We start from the raw sequence: 22,784 nt of genomic DNA on the forward strand, positions 1-22,784 counted from the left end.
TTTTTTTTTTTTTTTTTTTTTTTTCTCTGATACAGTTATTCTTCGGTAGCATGTTGTTTAATCTCCATCTATTTGTTGTTCTTCCCGACTTGGTTTTGCAGTTGATGTCTAGTTTTAAAGCGTTATGATCAGAAAATATTGTTGGTATGATTTCAACCCTCTTATATTTATTGAAGCTATTTCTGTCTCCCAGTATGTGGTTGATTCTTGAGAATATTCCATGTGCACTAGAGAAGAATCTATAAGCAGCTGTTTTGGGATGGAAGGCTCTATAAATGTCAATTATGTCCAGTTGGTCTAATGTATCATTTAAGGATGTTATTTCCCTATTGATTTTCTGTTTGGATGATCTGTCCATATCCAACAGTGGGATATTTAAGTCTCCTACTATGATAGTGTTTTGGTCTGTTTCTCCCTTTAGTTCTTTAATCATTACTTTATATATTTCAGGGCTCCCTGATTGGGAACATAGATATTAGTAAGTGTCCTGTCTTCTTGTGTATGATTCCCTTTATCATTATCCAGTGTCCCTCAGTATCTTTCTTTACCTTTTTTATTTTGAAGTCTATTTCATCCGATATTAGTACTGCTACTCCACTTTTCTCTGAATGCCATTTGCTTGAAATATCATTTTCCACCCTTTCACTTTGAGTTTATATTTGTCTTTGGAACTGAGATGTGTCTTTTGGATACAGCATATGGTTGGGTTTTGTTTTTTGATCCATTCTGTGACTCTGTGCCTTTTTATTGGTGAGTTCAGTTTACTTACATTTAGGGTGATTATTGAAATATGATGTCTTTTTATAGCCATTTTATCTTTTGCTTTCTGGTAGCTCGGTGTTTCCATTGCTTCCTTATCCTTGTGATTTTGTTTTCTTTATTTCATTTGGGTTTTGTGGGTTTTCCCTCTGGTTCTTCTTATTTTATATTATATACTTCAGTTCTGAATCTTCTCTGTGTGGTTATCATTATAAATATGAAAAGGATAGTTATATATATACAATCATCCATTTTCTTTTGCGCATGCCTTATCTCCATTTTTCTCTGCGAATTTGGATCTTTGAATTCTCCCCTTTTCAGTCATTGTTGTCTCAATATGTCCCTATGTATGCTGCACGTTCATTACTATCTTGCTGTATAGGGTAGGACAGGGCGAGGACATGAGGCTGCCTGGTCGGAGCAGCTGAGTGAGACAGAGGCTGTGGCTGTGGTAGCCGGCAGCTGTAGATGCCTCTTGAAGAGGCCTTGTCCACAAGCATACTTTCGCAATGACGGACCTGTTCACTCTGAGCACCGGAGCCAGGTCGGCTGCTTCGGGGGCACCAGGAACTTACATAGGGACACTGAGTTGTCGGAGTGAGGGCTGGAGGCTAAGCTCTCTTCCAGGCAGAAGTGCTGTCAGTATCCATTGTTCCTCTGTTGAGCCTTCTCCCCTCTCAGTGTGCAGATGCAGCGCCACCGTAGCTGAGATGTTATCAAACTGGATAACGGAGGTTGCTCCGCCCAGAGGATTCCCTGAAACTCTGCCTTTCCCAATTGCAGCCCCACCCAAGCCACATCCAGGTGTGTCTTTGGTGAGTCTGGTGCTCCTTGCTGAGCCAACTCCAAGACTCCCACTGGTGGAAGCTGACCTCAATTTCTGGTATGGTTTCTTGAGGCAACTATAAGCACGCTGTCTCTGGATTGTTTGCTGAATCTTAACAGGTGACTCCAGAGAGGCACAGGTTGGGGCTAAACTTGTCCTGCAGCTGAACCCCTCTCAGGACTGTGCCACTGGACACCTACTTCACAAATCCACACTAATAAGACTGGGAGACTTAGGAGCTTTGCTTAGTACATAGAAACAGACACAGAATGGCAGCCAAAATGGGAAGATAAAGAAGCAGAAACCATATTAGAGAACAGAACAGAGATCCAGGAATAATGAAGTCAAGCCATCTAACAGATGCAGAGTTCAAAACACTGGTTATAAAGAGGGTCAATGAACTTAAGAAAAGTGTAGATGAATTCAGTGAGAATTTTAACAAAGAGATACAAAACCTAAAAATAGAAATGGAAATTATTAAAGGGAACCAGTCAGAAATGAAGAACACATTATCTGAGATGAAGAATATATCAGAGGGAATCAACAAAGTGGATAAAGGGAAAGAACTGACTCACCAATATAGAGGATTGAGAAGTCAAGGATACTCAGAATGACAAGAAAAAAGAAGCCAAGACTATAATAATAATTTAAGTAGCCCATGGGACAGTATTAAATGTAAAAATATACATGTCATAGGGGTTCCTGAAGGAAAACAAGACATTGAAAAGCTACTTGAAGAAATAATGGTGGAAAACTTCCCTCACCTGTTCAAGGAAATAGACATACAACACCAGGAAGCTCAGAGAATCCTCAAAACCAAGAACCCAAAGAGGCCCACACCAAGACACATCATAATTAAAATGCCAAAGGTTAAATATAAAAAGAGAGTCTTAAAAGCAGCAAGAGAAAAGCAGTTAGTTACCTACAAGGGAGCACCCATAAGACTGGCAGCGGATTTCTCATAAGAAACTATGCAGCACAGAAGGGCTCATCATGAAATATTCGATGTGGTAAAAATCCAGGATCTACAACCAAGAATACTTTATCCAGCAAAGCTATCATTTAGAGTCAAAGGACAGATAAAGAGCTTCTCAGGCAAAAATAAGCTAAAGGAATTTATTAACACCAAGCCTGTATTACGGGAAACATTGGAGAGACTTCTTTAAGAAGAAAAAACACGTATCAAAAACAGGAATAAAGAATGGTAATAACTACATTCCTATCAACAAGTACCTCAAATTGAAAAGAATTAAGTGCTCTAACCAAAAGATAGAGTGGCTGAATAGATAAGGAAACGAGACCCCTATACATGCTGCCTGCAAGAGACTCACTTCAGATTAAAAGACACGCACAGACAAAAAGGAAGGTGATGGAAAAAGATATTGCCTTGATGGACCTAGAGGGTATTGTGCTCAATGAAATAAGTTAGACAGAGAAAGACAAATATCACTTTATTTTACATATATGTGGAATCTAAAGAAGAAAATTAACAACAACAACAAAAGTGGAAATAAACTCATGGATACAGAGAATATTTTTAGGGCTACTAGATGGGAAGTGTTTGGGGGGATGACGAAAAAGAGAAAAGTGATTAAGAAGTACAAACGAATACTTACAAAATAGACATGGAGATATAAAGTACAGCATAAAGAAAATAGTTAATAATGTAATAAATATGTAAGGGGGAAGAGATGTACTAGATTTAGTGGGGTGATCAGTTTGTGAGTTATAGAGATCTCTAATCACTATGTTGTACAACTGAAACTAATATATTATTGAATGACAACTATAATTGAAAAAAACTCATTGAATTGTACAATGTAAATACAAGCAACTAATTGTCTATTATATTTCAATAAAGCTGGGGGAAAAAAAACTCATCTAACTGAATACTTAAGATCTGTACATATCACTGTTTATAAATTTAACCTAAAACAACCTATGTCATTTTTTGTTTTTTCTTTACTATATAATAGTTTTATCTTTGAGGGCAGTAACTAGTCTATTGGTTATCTCATCTTCAGTTTTAAGAGTCCCCAGTCCTTTATCTTAAAATAATGATCACATTTCTTACTCATTTCTTTTTTTCATTCATTCACCATATTTACTGAGCACCTGCTTGGCACCAGGTCCTGATCAGCTGGGGAGATGAATGTGGTGGTAACAGTTTGGTAAAGGAGATGATTTGTAGACAGGTCAATTTGGGCAAATGCATTAAGCACTAGAAACTAAAGTACCCCAGGAGGAAACAAATAACTTAACCAAACGGAGGAGAGGCTGACTCATTGAAGAAGACTTGATTTGAATTATAAAAAGTGAGCAGGCATTTACAAGGAGAAGGAGAAAAGCAACATCTTGTGCAGGACGAAGCATAGCCAGTGAGTGCTCAAAGAAGTTGTGAGACTGGATAGGACAGCACAAGAAGATGAAGCTAGCCGGTTAACTGTGTGGCTTTAGATGCCACATCAAAGGGGGGTGATCTAATCCTGTGACAACAAGAAGCCAACAGATCATTTTAAGGTGTTGAGGGACATTTTTTTTCCAAGCAAGAACACTCCGATCACCTTCATGAGTAGAAAATAGAAGCTGGGATCCAGAGAGGGTTGAAACCCAGAAGCGGCTGTAATGCCCCAACAATAGAACAAAGAGACAAAAGCGAAACCACAAAGCATGGAGATAGAGTTAGGAAGAAAGCAATTTCAAGAGGTTTATGCCTAGCACTTTAAAAATCCCCATCTCCAAAATCCATGGTGACTTTTAGTAAAAGTCCTATTTTAAGGTGGTTATTGCCTAATAGCTCTAGGCAATTTCTTAAAATTAATTCACTGAATGACTAATTCTTTGAATTTTCTTATTTCTTTTCCATAATAATCAATGTCTCCCTCTTGCTGCAGCTAGACTGGGGGACGGGCAGAGGGGACTGAAGTCATGTTTTCTAGTCAAGAACATACTTAAGAAAAATATATTTATTTATAAAAATGTTCATAAGAAAGACTATATTCAAGAATGTATGCAAAATAGTTTACTCCTGACTGATGAGTAATTACAGTATTATCTATGAATAATGTATAGATTATAGTCAAAATAATAAAACTATAGACTATGTTATTTATTCATAGGACATTCTGAAAATAGTAAAATTAAGGACAGAAACCAGATCTGTTTTTCCAGGATCTGGAAGTTGAGGGAAGAATCAACTATAAAGAAACGGCATAGGTCCAGGGGAAGTAGGGTGTGACAAAATGATTCGGTGTGATGAATACATGACTCCATCATTTATCAACACACTTAGACCTATATGCTACAGAAAGTGAATTCTATTGTTTGGAAATTTAGCAAATCAACTAGGATGTTGGGGAGAGGTGGAATGCAAACTCTGAAGAATGAATCATATAACCACACTGAAGAGGATGGGAAAGAATGAACTTATCTAAGTAACTCTGAAACATAGTGTTTTGACTTTAAGACTAAAGACATAAAGAACTGTGCATAAACACTATACTCTTAACTGGTAAATTTTTTTCTCACATATGGGTGTAGATGAATGATTCTGAAACCACTATGTGTTTACTAGGGTTAAATAAACAAGTAGAAATATTGTAGATACTGGTAAACCATGTCAGAGAAATTACAAATAAAGAAAGGGGAGAGGCTAGAATAAACCTTGTGTTAATCTTGGAGGAACCTCAAATATTAAAATAAACTCATGCTTGTGTTTAATATGTATGCAGATAGATAATTCAGAAATACAGATATGTGTTTACCCATGAGTTAGTATACATACCTATATTTTCTAGCTCTAATTTCTGTGAGGGACAAGAAGCAGCAATACTCCATTAACAATGAGAATACCTAATGCCCTGATCTTAGTTCCTAAATACTATTCCCTAATTAAAACAAAAAACAAAGCAAAACGACAACGATAAAAAACTATGTGGAGAAGTGGTTGAAACCAGGGCCTGGGCAAAGAGAATACAAAATGAGCATAGAACACCTTGTTTTGCCTGAATGTAAGAAAGTACTTTTTTTTTTAAATTAATGCAGAACACTTCTTTATTATAGCAACATATAAAACAAATGTAACTTTAAATGTTTGTAACCACACCAACTATGCATTAGCATTATGACTGACGCTATTCAGTTCACTCATATTTGGGGAATAGCTCATCTAATCCTTGAAATTTACTAATCTTCATAAAAACATGGGATTGAAATGCATGTACATGTTTTTGTTAGGAGTATATGAATTTTTACTCTCCTGACTATATTCATAATCTCAGCATTTTTATACATCCTCAGAGTTAAACAAACTCTTTTATTACTAAGAAAACCAGTACAGTTATATTTGCCAATGGCGACAACCTTAAGAGTTAATGAAGACCGGTCAAGATGGCAGATGTGAAAGGCCTTTTTGTGCTGGAGACACGCAAACATGGTACAGACCTTGTCCACAGGAGAAGGAACCCAGCATCTGATGGGATAGAAGAGCATGCACGCAATACCCGGGCAAGGGGTAATCACTTCCATATAAAGAGCCACGGAGACCAGAAGGAGTGACTAGTACTAATCAGGAAAATCAGGGAAGACTCCTCGCCAGAGGTGACATTTGTGGAATGAATAGGATTGCAATGGGTGGAAGGTTTGAAAAGGTAAGCAAAAGAACTGAAGTATACCTCAACCAACTAATACATAAATAGATAAAAAGAACCAAAATGTGAAGAGGCATGAAGATCCCAAGCATATCGACCTTAAGATTCATAAAGAGGGTTGGTTAGTGGGAGGCAGGGCTAGAATGTCAGGTGATTCTGGGTATTAAATGCTAGGCTGAAAGAAAATAAATTTAGGAGATTAATATGTTTTTACTAAAAATGAAAAAGTAAAGCCCCACCAGGCAGAGGCTGGGGCCAACTTGGCGAGCTCTTGTTTTGTGGCATCCTCATCAGGGTGCCCAAGATTGATGAGCCCCATGCAGCTTGTAGAGGCTTGAAACCAGAGCAGGATCAATACAGAACAGCCTTCCAGTGTCTGGACTTGTATTGTCAAAACAAGAAGGTCGGGACAACAAGGCTGGAGGGTAAACATCAAACTTCACCTGGGAGGAAAGGAAGCTGGGGGAAAGCGGCTGGAGAGAAAATCTTTCAGGGTGGAAAAGGCTACCTCTGAAAAAAAGTGACTGAGGCCATAAAGCTAAAGTTCCTCAAAGGGAAACCAGCAAGTTGTGTTTACAAGATTGAAGCTGATGAAGAGAAATGGGTGGCTGGAAAGGCAGGACCTTTAGAAAGCTCTTTTAGAGGCTACAGGATACAAAATAGTCCATCATAGGGAATATAGTCAATTATATTGTATAGCGCCAGGTGGGTACCAGACTAATTGGGGGGATGACTTCACAGCTTGTGTAGAAGTCTAATAACTACCCTGCACACCTGAAACTGACATAAAACAATATTAAATATCAACTTTAACTGAAAAATTAAAAATTTTGTCTATGGCCATGCCACCCTGAACAAACCTGATCCTGCCTGATCTTGGAAGCTAAGCAGGGTTGGGCCTGGTTAGTACTTGGATAGGAGACCACCTAAGAAGACCAGGTGCTGTAGTGTAACAAATAAAAAATAAAGGATTGTAAGCTGACAAGGTCCTTGCAATCTGTGAGCTCGACCAAAGGTTGCCTCGCCTAAAAAACAAAAATTAAATTTAAAGAGTTAATGAATAACTGATAGGTCACCAACAGATTTTTGACCTAGTTCCTTCTTTATTTAGAGCAAAAGGAACTTTCACCTGAGCATCCAATCCAACCCGTAATGACTGATAGCATCCTTCAAACAACTCCTTTAAAAACATTCTAAAAGGCTATTTCCATTTTAATAGTTGGTGAGGATTATACCCTTCAATCTGAAAGTCTTCAGCCTTGAAGCCATCGATTGTCTCAACTTTTCCAAGGCTTTTGACCTTTTGGAAAGGCCTTGGTTCTCGCTGAAACTGCATTTTCAGTGGTTCAGTGTCATTCAGATAAATGTGTGCATCTCCTAAAGTATGTACAAAGTCACCTGGCTTCCGGCCCATGATGTGTGTGATCATGTAGGAGGGCAGGGAGTAGCTGGCGATGTTGAAGGGTGCTCCCAGGCCCAGGTCTGCTGGCCTCTGGTTCACGCGTAGAACTGGCAAAGGGCATGGCACCAAACTAGGGCTGTGAAAGGATGACCTTTCCGATTCTAAGCGCGCAGGATGATTCTTCTGTCATCACGGTTGGTTTCGAACATGTCAATCACCTTTTGCAGTTGGTCTACTCCTTGACCTGAATAACCTGAATCTATATCTTTGTATTCTGCCTCAAAATGCCTCCACTGAAAGCCATTAATTAGGCCTAAGTCCCCTTCTTTTCTGCAGGAGAATCCCAGGCCTTCCAGGAAGTCGTAGGACTCATTGGCATCCCAGAATCTCACTTCTTTGGACGACAGTTCTTTAGCATTTGTGTATTCCTCGATAAACCACAGCAACTCCTCCAAAACACCCTTCCAGAATACACGTTTAGGTGTCAGCAGAGGAAATTCATCTCTCAGGCTGTAGTGCGCCTGCGTGTGGAACACCGACGGGGTCCCGGTGCCCGGTGGTCATCCTTTCCAAAGCCGCAGCTGAGGATATGCTCAATCTGCCCCAGGTACTGTAACTCCCCGTGGGGCGGCGACAAGGCGCCCAGCTCCTGCCTCCTGCGAGGCGGGAGACCGCGGCAGCAGGCGTGGCATCTAGGAACCCGAGGCGGACATGGAGCAGGCGCGGCTGCGGCGACCAGGACAACCGTGGGAGGGCAGCGGGCCCCCTTCGAAGCACCTCTTTTTCCCCCACTGTCCCTTCGGCGACTCTGCCTCTTCTATGAAAACGGGGTGGAAGATATCGAAAAGGCACTGGAGTCAATCTTAAAGAGCTCCCAATGCCCAAAGTTGGAGCAACAAAATAAATAGTGACAGTATTGGGTCATAACTCACGGAGCACAATAAATATCTGAATAAATAAACTGGGGAGAAGGTATGACATTTTCCTACAGAAGAATTCCAATTAAGAAATATGGAAGGAACGAGGGACACCATTACAATCCCACAGTAATAACTGCTGCAAGCAAGATGCACCAACAGATGCCAAAATTAGTGGGTGAATGTTTAAGAAAAAATGGATATTTGCATAGTCTCACAATATCTCCCCCTAAAGACTTAGTAATTTCAAAGGGAAAAATAGTAACTACACAGAGGAGAATCCTGTCAGACACCATCTTAGCAGAGGGATGAAGGGTAACATCCCCAGTAATAAGTCATGTTGTTGTCATGAGCTCCAGGGTACTATGGACTGAGAAGGGTGCCTCATCTCTGTGGTGTCCTTCTCAATAATTCGACCCCAATATCATTGTAAGAAATCAAATTAATGATAAGAAATCAGACAAACCAAGGTTGTGGGACATTCTGTATGATGTCTATCTGACCAGTACTCTTCAAAAGTGTCGACATCTTGAAAATCAAAGAAAAAGGAACTGTCCCAGATTGGAGGGGACTAAGGAGGCCTGAAGAGTAAATGCCACCACATGAGATCCTGGATTGGATCCTGGAACAGAGAAACAACGTTAATGAAAACACATGTGAAGCCTGAATTAATTCTGTAGTTTAGTTAATAGGATTATAACAATGTTCATTTCTTAGTTTCTGTAGTTTTATAAATTATATAATTTCTTGGTTTCTATTAATATAATTGTGCTATGTAAACATTGACATAAGGAATATATGGAAAGTGTACTATTTTTGTAAATCTTCTGTAAATCTAAAATTATCTCAAAATAAAAAGTTTTAGGTTTTAAAACAAAACAGAAAAGTCCTCAAAGACCTGTACCTGAAAAAAAGTGAATTTTGCTATATGCAAATTATACCTTTTTACTTAAAATATCTTCTGCTTACTACAGTCTTTTAAAATATATTCATTGGTTATATAAAATATAGAAGTACTTTAAAAATACATCTAAATAATATTCTGCTTGAAAATATGTAATTCATTCAAATAAAACTAGTAGTTGAAATATTCAATTAAATTTGGTAAACTGGATAGTCATTAAATTGACTTTCAGGGAATCAGCTACCAGAAAAGAACATGGTCCAGAGTCTCCTGTGATTCCTGAGCCCTCTTCAAGTTAAGAGGATACTGGAAAATAGAGAGCCCCACAAATAGCAGGATACTTCTACCTCTGAATGAAAAAAGAACCAGCTATAATTTTGTGAACAATGTTGAATAAGGCAAGGATAGGTGTTAAAAAAGGAAGGAATATGAGCATTCTCATTCCAGGCTTGATAGGACCTTTGGAGGTGAACTGGTTTCATCTAGTTACTGAGGAAAGCTCAGCAGGTAAAGGCCCTTGCAGTAGGAGTAAGGAGGTAAATCTGAGCACTGGAGATGAGCCATGAAAAGGATTTGGGGGATGGGAGAAAGAAGAGGGGCTGTCTTAAGGCAGAGAGATTGGATGTTTATGTGGCTCATCTGTGACACTCCTTTCTGTTAAGCACCAAGGTACTCTGTGCCCCCTGACATCTAGCCCTCCTCTCTCCATGTACTCTTCCCCCAAGCAGGCCTGGCATGTGCCCACTTGCAGAAAAGGAAGTCTAAGCCCCTGTCTGAGCACTGAGAGCTCATATGGAGAACGCTCTTTATTTAGGGCTCTGCATTAGAAAGTGATGCCACCCACGATGACAAGCTTGATCCCCTGTTACTGCTCAACTCTGACTCTGGACCAGAGCCAAGATCCCTTCTTACACCTGTGACAGCTCTCTTCTACCCTGCCACTCCTCTGTATCAGGCCTCTGTCTTTGACTGACAGAGAGCCATGGAGCAGGCTGCTTCTCCATGCAGGAAGACTCAAGAGTCCTGCATTCCCTGGCAGCAGCACATGTAAACCCCACAACCACTGTGGGAAAGATAGCAAAAGTGGAGAGAAGGTAGGAGGAAAAGCATCCTGGCTTCCAGTCCATGTGGATTCTCTTGAGATGAAAAGATGAAAATGCTTTGCCACATCTCTCCTCCTGCTGCTGCTGCCTCTAACCAGGTGTTCGGAACTGGGTGAGTTGATTTTGGAGAGAAAGATGCAAAAGTTTCCCAGGGCGTGGAGAGATGAGGATCAGGAGCCCTAGAGAAGGAATCCCCTGGGACATAGCAGGGCGAGTCTTGAGCCAAGGTCTTGAATAGGTGAGTGAACCTGGGGAAGCTCTGGACCCTGCTGTCTGCTTCCAATTCCCTGTCACAGAGAAGCAGGGTTCCCAGGTCCTGTTCCTTATCTTTCTCACATCCTCTTTTAGCAAATGCTCTGCTTTTTTAATTAAATATATTGGGATGACATTGGTTAATAACATTATGTAAGTTTCAAGTGTACAATTCTATAATACATCATTTATATATTGAATTATGTGCTTGCCACCCAAAGTCTCCTACCGTCACCACATATTGAAACTTTAAGTTTCTGCATTTCAATTCTCCTTGACAGATGAAAGATTTGAGTCTTATTAGAGGAATTTAGGAAATCAGCAGCAGGTCGGGGAGGAATTGTTTTGGTCAGACCTGCAACTCCAAAACATATGCCATGTGGGCTGAGTTTATTCATAAGAATAAATACTCCCATCCTGATAGCCTTGCAGGTGGAGGTGGTGGGAGGTAGAGAGGATTCATCTCTTCTTTCTTCTTGTGCCCAGCTCAGTGCTGCTGTCACCCCAACCAGAGCATACCCACAGCCCACGACTCCTCCTACTCCAATCACCCAGAATCTTCCCTGCCTCCAATCTTGCCACATCAGCCCAGATCTGATCCACGAACTGGCTCATCTAAATCATATACCTAAATCAAGCCATGACCTGAATTTAATCTAATATGAATCATAGTGCCTGCCTCATTTGTTTACCAGAGCTCCAAACATAACTGGATGAGAGGAGACATGTGCAAACATGGAGTCAGAATATCCAAATTGCTGCAATACCAACAAGAGGCAAGTGAGATGGAGAAGGAGCCAGGGTTACTATTCCACAAAAAGACAAACCTGCAAAGGACAGAACCAAAGACTGGATGGGCAAACCCTCTAAGGACATAGCTTAGCTCTGAATAGTCCATGTTGCAGTGCAAGGGGCTTCATGTAGAATATTAAATCCAATATTAAATTAGAATTAAATCTAAAATACAAGAGTATCCTTAACTCAAATAAATTTTAACCACATTACATGGGGAGACATGTCATTTGAAAGGGAAGGATAGTTAAGGAAAAGCAGATGATGACAGGCCATCAATGATCCACATTAACAGAGATTATTTTGGGGTAGGGACAAACCAAAATCTTTACACTAAAGACCCAGTAACCGGCCCTAAAGACTCGGAAACAAAAGAAAACTATATCATTGATGACCCGAGGACCACCAAGAATGGTGATACTACAAATCTAGGGACCACCGAGGTCCACACCACTGCAGACCCAGGGACGACCCAAAACCACACCACTGAAGACCTGAGGAGAACAGAAGATTATACCACTAAACATTTAGACACTCGTCCAGAGGGAAAAGATTTAGTACCTGCAGTGAAGCCCACTGGGCTTCTGACACCCATCAGAATCATCCTCATCTCCCTGGGGCACTCTTTGTTGGACTTGGCTTCATTGTGGTGAGTATTTGGCCCAGGAATGTGAAGAATATTATGGGAATGAGGGCATCTGAGGAGGATGAAGTGGACATGGGGAGTCGAGGCATGAAAAGTTCCCAGGCAAGAAACCTACATAGAGCTTTGCAAAGACATATAAAGAGACTGAGTTGGAGAGAAAGGAAAGGAGCAAGTAGCATAAAAAGTGAGGACAAAACTGAGGCAGAGAGAAAGATGTACGAGACAGAGGAAGGAGAGAAAAATGGAAAAGAAAGAGTATGGAGAGAGATAAAGCAGACAGAAGAACATAAAAACACAAGTATAAGAAGACATGGTGAGAGCTACATCATGGCATAAACCATTAGGTAAAGATAGGTTAAAAATTGGAATTTTTCATAATAAAACAAGGAATTTGGTAGTAAGAGGAGAGGAGGAAATGTGAACATTTTGGATGGTCCATTCATGTCAGAGATGATATTATTTTGTATTAATTATGACCCATTCTAGAATTCTGCAAAAGATTTTCAAAAGCCGGGGTTGGGTAGGTTTTTAAGAGCATGGCTGCTCTATACTGGAGAGATGATTGGTAATAGCTCTTAAAGGGTAGCTCTGGGTATTTTTCTGTCTCTGAGGGGCCCCATTGCAAGAGCAGATAAAAAAAACTTTGTGCCAGCCCTGTGGCTTCTTCTTGCTGATTTTTTATCTAAAATCCAAGCCTTCAACTTCTGGCCTCTGCTTGATGGAGAAGGGCTGGTCCTTTCTGGCCATCCTGACCTAGGGATTAAATGTAAGTTGAATCTTAGCAAGTGGCAGCTTACATGATTAGCCAGCTCATGCAAGTCATTAAAGCCTCTTTACTTCTTGTCAGTCATCAATGCCACCGTGTACTGAATTCTGCCCAATGAGGCAAACCCTCAGCTTGGGATCAGTTTGTGGCGTGAGAGCAAGCCAAAAGTAATGCATTATTTGGTTGAGGTGTTCATGTTAAATTTCACCAAAGTCACACCTTGAACTAGAGCATTCTGAAGAATGGCCAACAAGAAGAAAATAGCCATGAAAGCCTCTAATGTACTCAACACACACAAGTCATGTTCAGTAGAGGGAGGACCTTCTTGACTTCACCGTAATCACAAATAAGTGGATTTCTGATCATGTGGGTCACAATGAATGAAAAGTCAGACATTCTTGCTCCAGGCTGGTGGATACTTTCCTCCTCTCAAAACAGGCCTCTAGGTGCTGGCTCTGAATGGTCACTAGTAAGGGCATTGTCTTAACATTTTGTAGAAGCTAAAGACAAGAGATAGTTCAAAAGCCTCACGGTACAGGGAATAAGAGAAAAGTTTGTATTCCCAAACTAGCTAAATTTTTAACTTTTAAATATTTAACCATAAAAGTTTTAAAAATATATTTCCAACCCTCTCCCTAATTCCACTTGTCAAAACATTTTTATTTTTCCTACATGACTTTGACATTTTTGTAGATTACATACATCAAGTGGAATATGTTAGAATCTGAAGAAAATGGTGCCATAGGAAGGAATCATAGAGATGAGCTGGATAGGTCTTGATAAATTATAAACCACCAGGCTTAAGAGAGGAACCAAATCTTAAAACCAAACCATTCTCCTCTTCCCTAGAAAAAATCATTTCCTGCATCCATTAAATCTATCCACAAGGGTTATTTATCATCCCCATGTCATGGATTGGAGTACACCATAAAGAGGATCCCAGCAGTGACTACAGTTGGTTTTCAAGCAAATCAGACTCCCATCAGCCTCTGCAGGACCATGAAGTGTGATGTGTGTCCTCAGGCTTCCACTCCCCACCCCCAGTCAGGAGCCCTGGGATCGTAGGATGAGGAAGGCAGCTGGTCCTGGGAATAAGCATGTCAGGGGCACTCAGCAGGATGCCTGCGTGCTCCGAGTGTCTCCTAATTCTGTCTAGCCATGGTTACTTCCTCAGAAAAATTGCCTTTACCTATTTATTAGGTTTAGTCATGAAAACTATTTGGGGTGGATACATACAACTCATATATAAGAGGTATTCAATAAGTCTAATCTAAGAAATAAAGCAAATGATTATCTATTTGTGTCTAAGTCACACATCTAAATCTATTCATTTAACAAAATAATTATTAAGTGTCTACCATGGACCAAACACTTTTTGCCTTTCTGTCTGCTCATCCTAGCCTGAGTACCTAAAAGATAAAGCTTTCTAGTCTCTCAAGAGTGTCACGCCCAAGTCCTCCCAAGGATCATGTCTACAGGATGTAGCTAACTGGTCATACAATAAGTGTCTATTGAGCACCTACTGTGGGGACAGGCCACCGAGTGAATAATAACAGTCTCATCTCAATCGTGATGTGAAATGAGGGACATAAAGTCCTGATCTGATCTCTGACCAGAAGAACATCTCTGCCTCTGTGAGTCATAGAGGGAGGAATTTCTTTCATGAAAAGGCCTATAAATGATGCTTAAGATGGCTAAGACCACAGACAAGGCTGGAGTATCAAATGTAACAGCTCTGTGAGCAGTTCAGGACAGAAAGCGAAGAGTGAAGATATTTGAAGGTAGTTGATTATTGGTAGGTCTCCTAGCTGCTATTATCTGCATCATCACCACCATTTGATAATGGAATTATTGTATTATGGTGCAGAATTGTAACCGGAATTATAACCACACACAAACTTTTTTCTTTAATATAGCTTTTTCCTCTGATTCAAGCAGACTTTATCTACTATAATACCATTGTAATTCACTTACTTTTTCTACCCTTACTCTTCCAACTTTGTATGTCTACTCCTTCATTCCAAGACATGGATGCAATCAAGAATAAAACCTGTCCTAGGAGGAATTGTAAAGTTAAGCTTAATTGTATTTGTGTTAATATTACTCTCTTACGGAATGTTTAAAATAATTATAATAAATATAACTAACAGGCTTTGACAGCTAGAAAGCAACTGGAGGAACTAAACACCATGTCTCACTGCAAGTTATAAATTATTGTCCCACGAGAGTCTACAAGTAGATCAACAAAACTTCTATAGAAATGGAAATGAGGAATGATAGTGGGGATTGTAACCATGATTGTTGTAGTTTTATCATTGTAATCATATTTTGTCCTTCCAATCTCATTCTCATTTTTATGTACATAAAAATGCCTTGTTAACTAATGTGTAACTTGTAGATAAACAACTTGCTTGATTGAGAATTCTAGGAACAGACTTCAAAGGAAGCTGACTTTGTTCGCAGACCTCACGTGACTGCTCCAGGTCATTTATCAGAGCATGCTTCGAAGGACAGTTTTCACTGACTTGCACCCAAAAAGAAGAACTCACAGACTTCTTGTTCCTCTCCTTATTTTGCTTCTGAGGGTCCAGCCTGAAAAAAAAAAAAAGCCAGCGCTGAGAAGACGAGACAGATTACTTTGGCCACCCCCGCTCCTCCAGGTAGCAGCCCTGGAATTTCTGCCTTGTCCCTTACTCAGCCCACTCCCTGTAATAACCCCTGCCTTTACTGAAGTAAGACGGCCTTGGTGACAGCAGTCCAAGGTCTTCTCAGGGTGCTGACTCTTGAATAAACCTGCTTTCCTTCCATCAAAACCATGTCTCTCGTTTATTGGCTTATAAGGTGCAAGCAACCGGACCCGAGTTTGGTAACAGAATCGGAAATACAGAATAATAAATTAAAATATTAGAACCCAGTTTAGGTCTGTGCTTCCAAAATTTGCATAAAATCTATTGTTATGTAAGTATTGTTACTATAAGTTGAATAAGACCCAAAGTACTCCTACAGATAGAATAAGATAATGGTTGCCAAAGGGGAGGGGAGTGAGAGGCTGGGAATTAAAACCACCACCACCCCCAACAATAACAGCCTATTCTTATTTTATTTGTTTGTTTTAGAGCACTACAATTTTTGGTATTTTCTATGGTTTTTTTTGCGTGTGTGTTTTTTGTTTGTTTGTTTTTTTTTAAAGACTCAAATTGCTTACAAGATAGTGTTCCAGACAGACAGGTATACTTTAATGATATAACCAGTGACCTGTTTGGCCTACCAGTGTACTGGGACACCTGGAAGATACAAAGACTCAGAGATTCATTACCAGCTAGTTGGGTAACACTTAACTTCTCAAGTCGCTTAACTTCTCGGAAGCTCTCTTTTAATCTTTAAAATGAAAGTGAGGCAGGATAGATAGCCTAGGGACACCCATTTCCTCTGCAGGATATGGCTCCAGAATTTTTCCTTAGTCCCTTACTCAACCCTCTCCCTGTGGCTCTGGAATTTCTCCTTTGTCCCTTATTCTGCCCTCTTCCAGTTTTGACTGCAAGAGTGAGACTTCAGTGTTAAAACAAGCGAAGACTGAGAGGCTGGATAGATGGCCTTGGGACATACCCTCCCCTCCAGGACAAGGCTCCAGAGTCTTTCCCCCTGTCCTTTGTTCAGCTTTAAAATCATAATGTCATTATAATATTACCTGTATTGCAAGTACCACATCTCCAGGCCCTGCCTGTACCCCCCAACCCTCAAGAAAACAAAGCCAGTAATGGTGGGGAAGGGGGGTGGGCAACTTACTTTCTGAGTTTGCTGGCACTTCTCTCTTAAGTGTGTACTTTCATTTTAATAAACCTTAATAAAACTTGAGCTTTCCTGCTTGCTGTTTGTCATGTCCTTGAATTTTTCTCTTGGCATAAGACAAAAACTTGGTCACTGGAGCTCCAGGTTGAGATCCCTCTTTGAACTCTTGCCCTGTAGAGCTCTCTGGCATCAAAAGAATGGGATTAAATAAGTATTATTATTAGTTCCAGTAATACTTATTTAATAAATAATTATTTATTACTCATTTGTTTTTGAGAAATACCAGCATTTCTCAAAATAAACTCTTTTAAATAAAAATTTTTTGAGAACTCCCAGTGTTGGCTTAAATTATTATTATGATGTTATTTCGATATGTGTAAACCAGAAAATGAAGTATAAACTCCTTATGCTTATAGCTCTACCACTCCAATGGTTAGAAATAAGAGCAGTAATTTTATGTGATGAATTATATTTTTTTATTGAAGAATTCTTTACTCCTAGCATCAATATGGTACTAATTGCTACAGCACAGTTAAGCAAATCTCTTTTACCACATGATGTCCCCCTTTTTTCATGGATTTTCCCTGTACAAACTATCTGAAGACCTTCAGTCTCTCAGTGAACTGTGAGATTATTTGGCAGTCACTTAAGGCAAAGATAAGTTTAAGTTTTAAGACAGGCCTTGTTCTACTCTTATTAGTCTGTAACCATTTTATAGACTATTTCTATTGGTTTTATGTTGATTTTATATTGGTCATCAATCAGATCCAGAAAATGCTTATATTATGGGAATTTTAAAGGTTATCATCTAAAGAAAACACATGTGGCAAAACAGCTAGTTGCTATCCAAAATCCATTCTCCCCCTCTTTCCTACTTGGACAATTCAAGTTTTGTGTGGGATGGCAATGTGCCCAGCTGAAAACCCCTAATTTCCCAATCTCCCTTGCAGCTGGGGGTATTGATGGGATATAGCTCCCACCAATGGATGGAGGCGGAAGCCTCTGGAGATGGTATCCCTTCTGAAATGAAAAGACAGAGGCTCACCAGAAGAAAGCTCTTTATCCCTTCACCTTTCACTCTTCTTCCTGTCTGGAATGTAGTAGATATGAGACCTTTAGGTGTAGCAAGCTAAGTTGAGACCACGAGGAGATAAGCAGGGAGGTAAAGATCATCACTCTGAGAGTGGAACAGAGGAAATAAATCACCTGGGTCCCCAGTAGCATATGAGACAAGCAATGTCAGTTAGGCAGCCTTCTGTAGTTCCAGCCAAATAAGATACTAACTGATGTAACATGTTTTTAAAATATATGGACGTGATGGACTACTGAGTACACATCCACAGACTCCATTTGGAGAATCACTGTAGTAAGTCCTTTCTAGTGCTAAGAGTTTAAGAACATGGGACCTACACATAGTGGGGAGTGGAAGAATAATAACAAAATGACCTCCCATGGAGGCAACAGATGGCAAGGAAAGAATTTGATTCTAGATACTGTATGAGCAAGAATATGTTTCTTGCAAGAAAGCAGAGTAACAGAAAAGAGTCTTTTGATTAACATACAGTCAAGAAAAGTAGATCGGTCTCTATAAAACTCTCTCCCGGCAGTTCAGGAGTTGAGGGTGGGACAGTTACTAAAGGACAATGGCAAGCAGAAGGAATTCCAGAATCACCTTAGCCTTCAGGGGGCAGCACCTTTGCAGTCTCAGCACATGCTTGGTTTGTGCAATAGCAATAAGTATAACTAGAGTTACAAGTTCTAGCTGAGGAAGTCTGTGTAGTGGTGTTTCTGTGTCTCAAGGATAATTTTGAGCAATTGCAGAGACTATGAAATCTCTGTAAGCAGCATAACTCATATGGCTCTCAGCTTAGAAACTTTAGCGTGCAAGAAAGATCAGAACTTTTTATTTTTTTAAATTGAAACAATTTCTGCTCCTGACAGACTAGAGGAAAATTCAATCTCAATCCTTTTTTGCTTCTCTCCAAAGACTGTGCTGTACATAGGATAGAGGCATAAAGGATATGCTTATGCCTTGGCCCATACTAATTATCCCAAAATGCCCATGTCTCTTTGGGCCAGTAGTTCTGCCAAAGGCACAGGGGCTTTGCTGAGTCAGCCTCCCTCATCTCTCCAGAATGTGCCTACCACTGTAAGGAACAGCTGGGAAGGAGAGCATGGTTTCTGCATTTGATGACCCACAGAGAGATGCATGGCCAGAATCTGGTCTCATGACAGCATTGACGGTACAAAAGAACAAGGCAAAGGTGCTGTAGAATCATCCAGAAGAAAAAAAAATTAAGCCTTAAAGAATAGGGAAGATACCTCCCTAACTACTCCCGGGATCTTGAACTATAAGACTTGGAAGTTGACTCTAAAATCATATTATATTGATTCTCATTATGACGCTTGTAATTTGTTACACATACCTACATATGTCATCCTTTTAGTGAATGTATATAGCTCATTCCATCATACGAGTCCAGCTCCACTCAACTAATTCTCCTTTTTTCTACATGAAATATGGTGTTTAAAGGATTTCTTCAAGTTTGTCAAAGAGCAGTAGAAGATCTAGGTGACCCTAGCTGGCACATGCTGTTACGATGCACAAACCCAGCATGTGCTAAGACTACAAATTGAGAAGACTGGGCAAGCACACTCCTTACAAAATTGTGCCTGAACAGGATTTCTGACTGGGTGTGTCACCCCTCACAAAAATATCTGTGAAGGTACATGCTGTACTAGTCACCATCTTTGCAAAAGAGAATGTCTGGCGAGGTGATTCAACATTTTCCCCATGGAGACATTATTCAGTACCTTAGTAAACAGTTATTTTTCAAATCTAGTTATGACCTTTCCTGTGCTTTATCTAAAACCTGTCTCTTTAGTCTCCATATATTACCATATTTATTTCCTATATGGAGCTCATCACCAGCTGACCTTATCTTTATTTATGTTTTAATTTATGTGTTCACCGTTTATCTCCTCCTACTAGAATGTGAGTTCCTTGAGTGTAGGGGTCTTGAGGGCAATACATGAAACAGAGTAGGCATTTGATAATCATGGTGTTTCACTGATCTGAAGATGCACATTATATTATAGTTTAAATGGAGTCTAAAATGGAGATGTGTCCTACTATGCAAGGAAATAAAAATGCCTTTAATGAGTGTCTACTATGTGCTGAGAATTCTTTTGAGAACAAGGATGGCAGAATAACAGAAGTGAGACATCATCCTTGCCCTTGAGACAAGAAAACCAGCGATTACAGTGTGATGTGCTAAGTGCTCTAATGGGATGGAGCTGAAAGGAGGGGACTCTCTCAGCCATGTAGACCCAGGAAAGCTTCCTAAGAGAGAGGTAATTGACCTGGGCTTTCTGACATATTTATGGGCATTCTATGCTCCTTTCATGTATGTGATCTCTTTGGATCTTCACATGAGCTCTATGAGGTAGGTGAATCATTCCATCTTAGAAATGCAGACTGAAGCTCCAAGAAGTTAAATTAATTGCCCCAAATTACATGACTAGTAAGTGGCAGAGTGGGGCAGGAGGAGGTGACATTAAACTCAGTTCTTCTGGCTTCAGGATCATTCACTTTTTACCTCATGAGAGCTGAATCTCAAGTGATGAACAACTGCTCAGCACCCTCCACACAAAGATCCTTCACGGTGTGAAAACCTTCAGCTTTCAGTCTTCTCTAAGCTTGTGATGAAAGGCCCCTGGATCTTGCCTTTAATCTGTTTTAGGTTTTAGGCCTAGCAAGAGAAACCAGATGCAGTTCCCATTCCAGGCGAATCTCTAGTCCAAAAACGATTTGCAGACACACAGAACCAAATCAAACCACCTTTGTGTGTACTATGGGTGGCAGGAAATGCATTTCCAGTTTTGACATTTATGTCATATATTTGCCTTGACAAATGTGTTCTGCTTTTTAAAATATTTTCAGCACCTCAGGCCCCACCCTCAAAAGAATTTGATGACTGGACACAGGCAGAGTCACTCTATTTTTAGCTCAAGACCCCACCCAGAGCTTTTGAGGCAGCTGTGCTGAATCAAGGCAGCTTAAAGGTATTTGTGATTTTCTCCACCCAGGAGAATTTTTCAGCATCTTCACTCTACACACAGAAATGGTTGTGTGATGATTCATTTAACCATCATCAGGTATTTTCTGAAGACATATGCCAGTCACTGTGTGTGACTCTGAGGACACAGTGGAGAACCACATAACTGGCTTCTGCCTTCAGTGTGCCTGGAAGAAGCTAATGGATGTTGCTGTCATGTAGGTGCAAAAGTTGTGAAATACCTCGATGTTCGCAACCTCCTTGGGAGCCTTAAAAAATTCACAGAGCTTTCAGCAATGCCATTTACCATCATCAATATAACCATACAGGGCAGTGGGCAAGGCAAGCGACAGGAGCACCATTGAGCAGAGGCATTTTCTCTCACACTGAGACCACACAGACCCATTTTTTCTCCTTTTGATTAGTATTCACAGCTTGCGGTTGATACTCTATTTGTGAATGGAGCTGAGATCTAATGCTGTATTGGATACTGGATCTCAGAGCCTGAAAATATTTTAAAAAGCAGAATTCATTAGTACAGCCGAATAAATATTACAAATGTCACACTTGATAAAAATTGGCCATTAGGAAAATTTGGTTATGGCGAAGTTGTTAAATTGGCATGGATGAAGATTAATTAGAATATATATTCAGCGTGTGAAAACAGATCATGAGGAGGGGGAGCTGTGTGGGTGAGGTGTAACGACCCTGGGGGGGAAAAAAAACATCAAGGAAACAATGAAAACAGTATCTATGGCAACAAATGGCATAGACAAAAGAAAGGCACTCCTGTGTCTTCCTGATGAAATGTCTTGATGCGCCCTCCAGTGGCAATCACTGGGTAGTGACCCTTTCAGAGATGAGTCCCTCTCTTGGAAACTGGTCTCTTCTGAGTGCCTCAGGAGAAGTCGGCTTGCATTACACCTTATAACCAATCTCACACCCCAGCTTCCTCTTCATCTTGCACTTGTTGGCAGGAAGAAAAGTATATGTCCAGAAACAGCTACCATTTTTCATTGAATCTAAGACTCCATTTGCTGGCTAACATATCATTATTTCATGCACCATTAAGAAAAAAAACACAGGCAATTACATTATGACATACCATTAATTGTAAGAGTATCCACATTTGAGAGATGTTAAATGTTCAAAATATTATGCCTTGTAATCTATAAAACATGATAAGTAACTTTTGGTGAGTTGCTTAACATTCCTGGAGTTTGTTTCCTTACTTATAAACAGCTACGCTCTTGATTCATTCATCCATTTGTTCATTCTACACACATTTATTAAGTGCCAAGGCTGGGACAGGCATTAACTTCAGCACTGAGGAGAGAGTGGTGAGCGGCTGTCCTGCCTTTGTGGGCTTTTGTTCTAGTAACCGTAGGATTTCTGATTATCTTTGCTACACTACCATTCTGTGAGTCAGTAAGTTTTGATTGTGGATGAGTTACAGAGTGAAAACAGACATCAGAAAAGAAAACAGATGCCAGAAGTAAGAAGACCTGTTCTGCCCCTCTCTGCCTTAGTTTATCCATTTATTAAGTGGGTGATATTATTGTCTGTCCCGCCTAGATCACCATTAAATCAAAAAACAGCTATGTTTTTCTCATAGCATAGTCTTTCAAACTATATGCAATGACAGTCAAAATGGCAAAACAACTGTGAAAACAGTGTCCATGGCCACCAATGGGTCTATCTCTTTTGCTCCTGAATCAAGAAAGTTTGTTTTTCTTATTATCTTCAGGTGTTAAGCAGTATCATTTTGTGTATATAAATGTCTAATCCAGAATAACATCAAATCTTTTTCCTATTGTCCAGTATAGAGCTGCTTGTTCCCTAATGGACAGCCTGCAGTGGGCTGATGTCTGAACCTTGCCTGTCAAACGCAGCTGTAGAAGACAGGCTGGTTATCTGTCTG

At 40.0% G+C, this 22,784-nt stretch overlaps 2 pseudogenes; one reads left to right on the plus strand and one right to left on the minus strand.

Annotated features, from left to right (window-relative positions):
- Positions 1 to 7,066: 7,066 nt before the first annotated feature.
- LOC112481226 lies at positions 7,067 to 7,185 on the plus strand (annotated as a pseudogene).
- Positions 7,186 to 7,435: 250 nt separating this feature from the next.
- Positions 7,436 to 22,784, minus strand: part of LOC102888419 — a 29,885-nt pseudogene continuing 14,536 nt past the window's right edge.

This window comes from Pteropus alecto, unplaced genomic scaffold (genome assembly GCF_000325575.1).
Source record: "Pteropus alecto unplaced genomic scaffold, ASM32557v1 scaffold555, whole genome shotgun sequence".
NCBI lineage: Eukaryota > Metazoa > Chordata > Mammalia > Chiroptera > Pteropodidae > Pteropus > Pteropus alecto.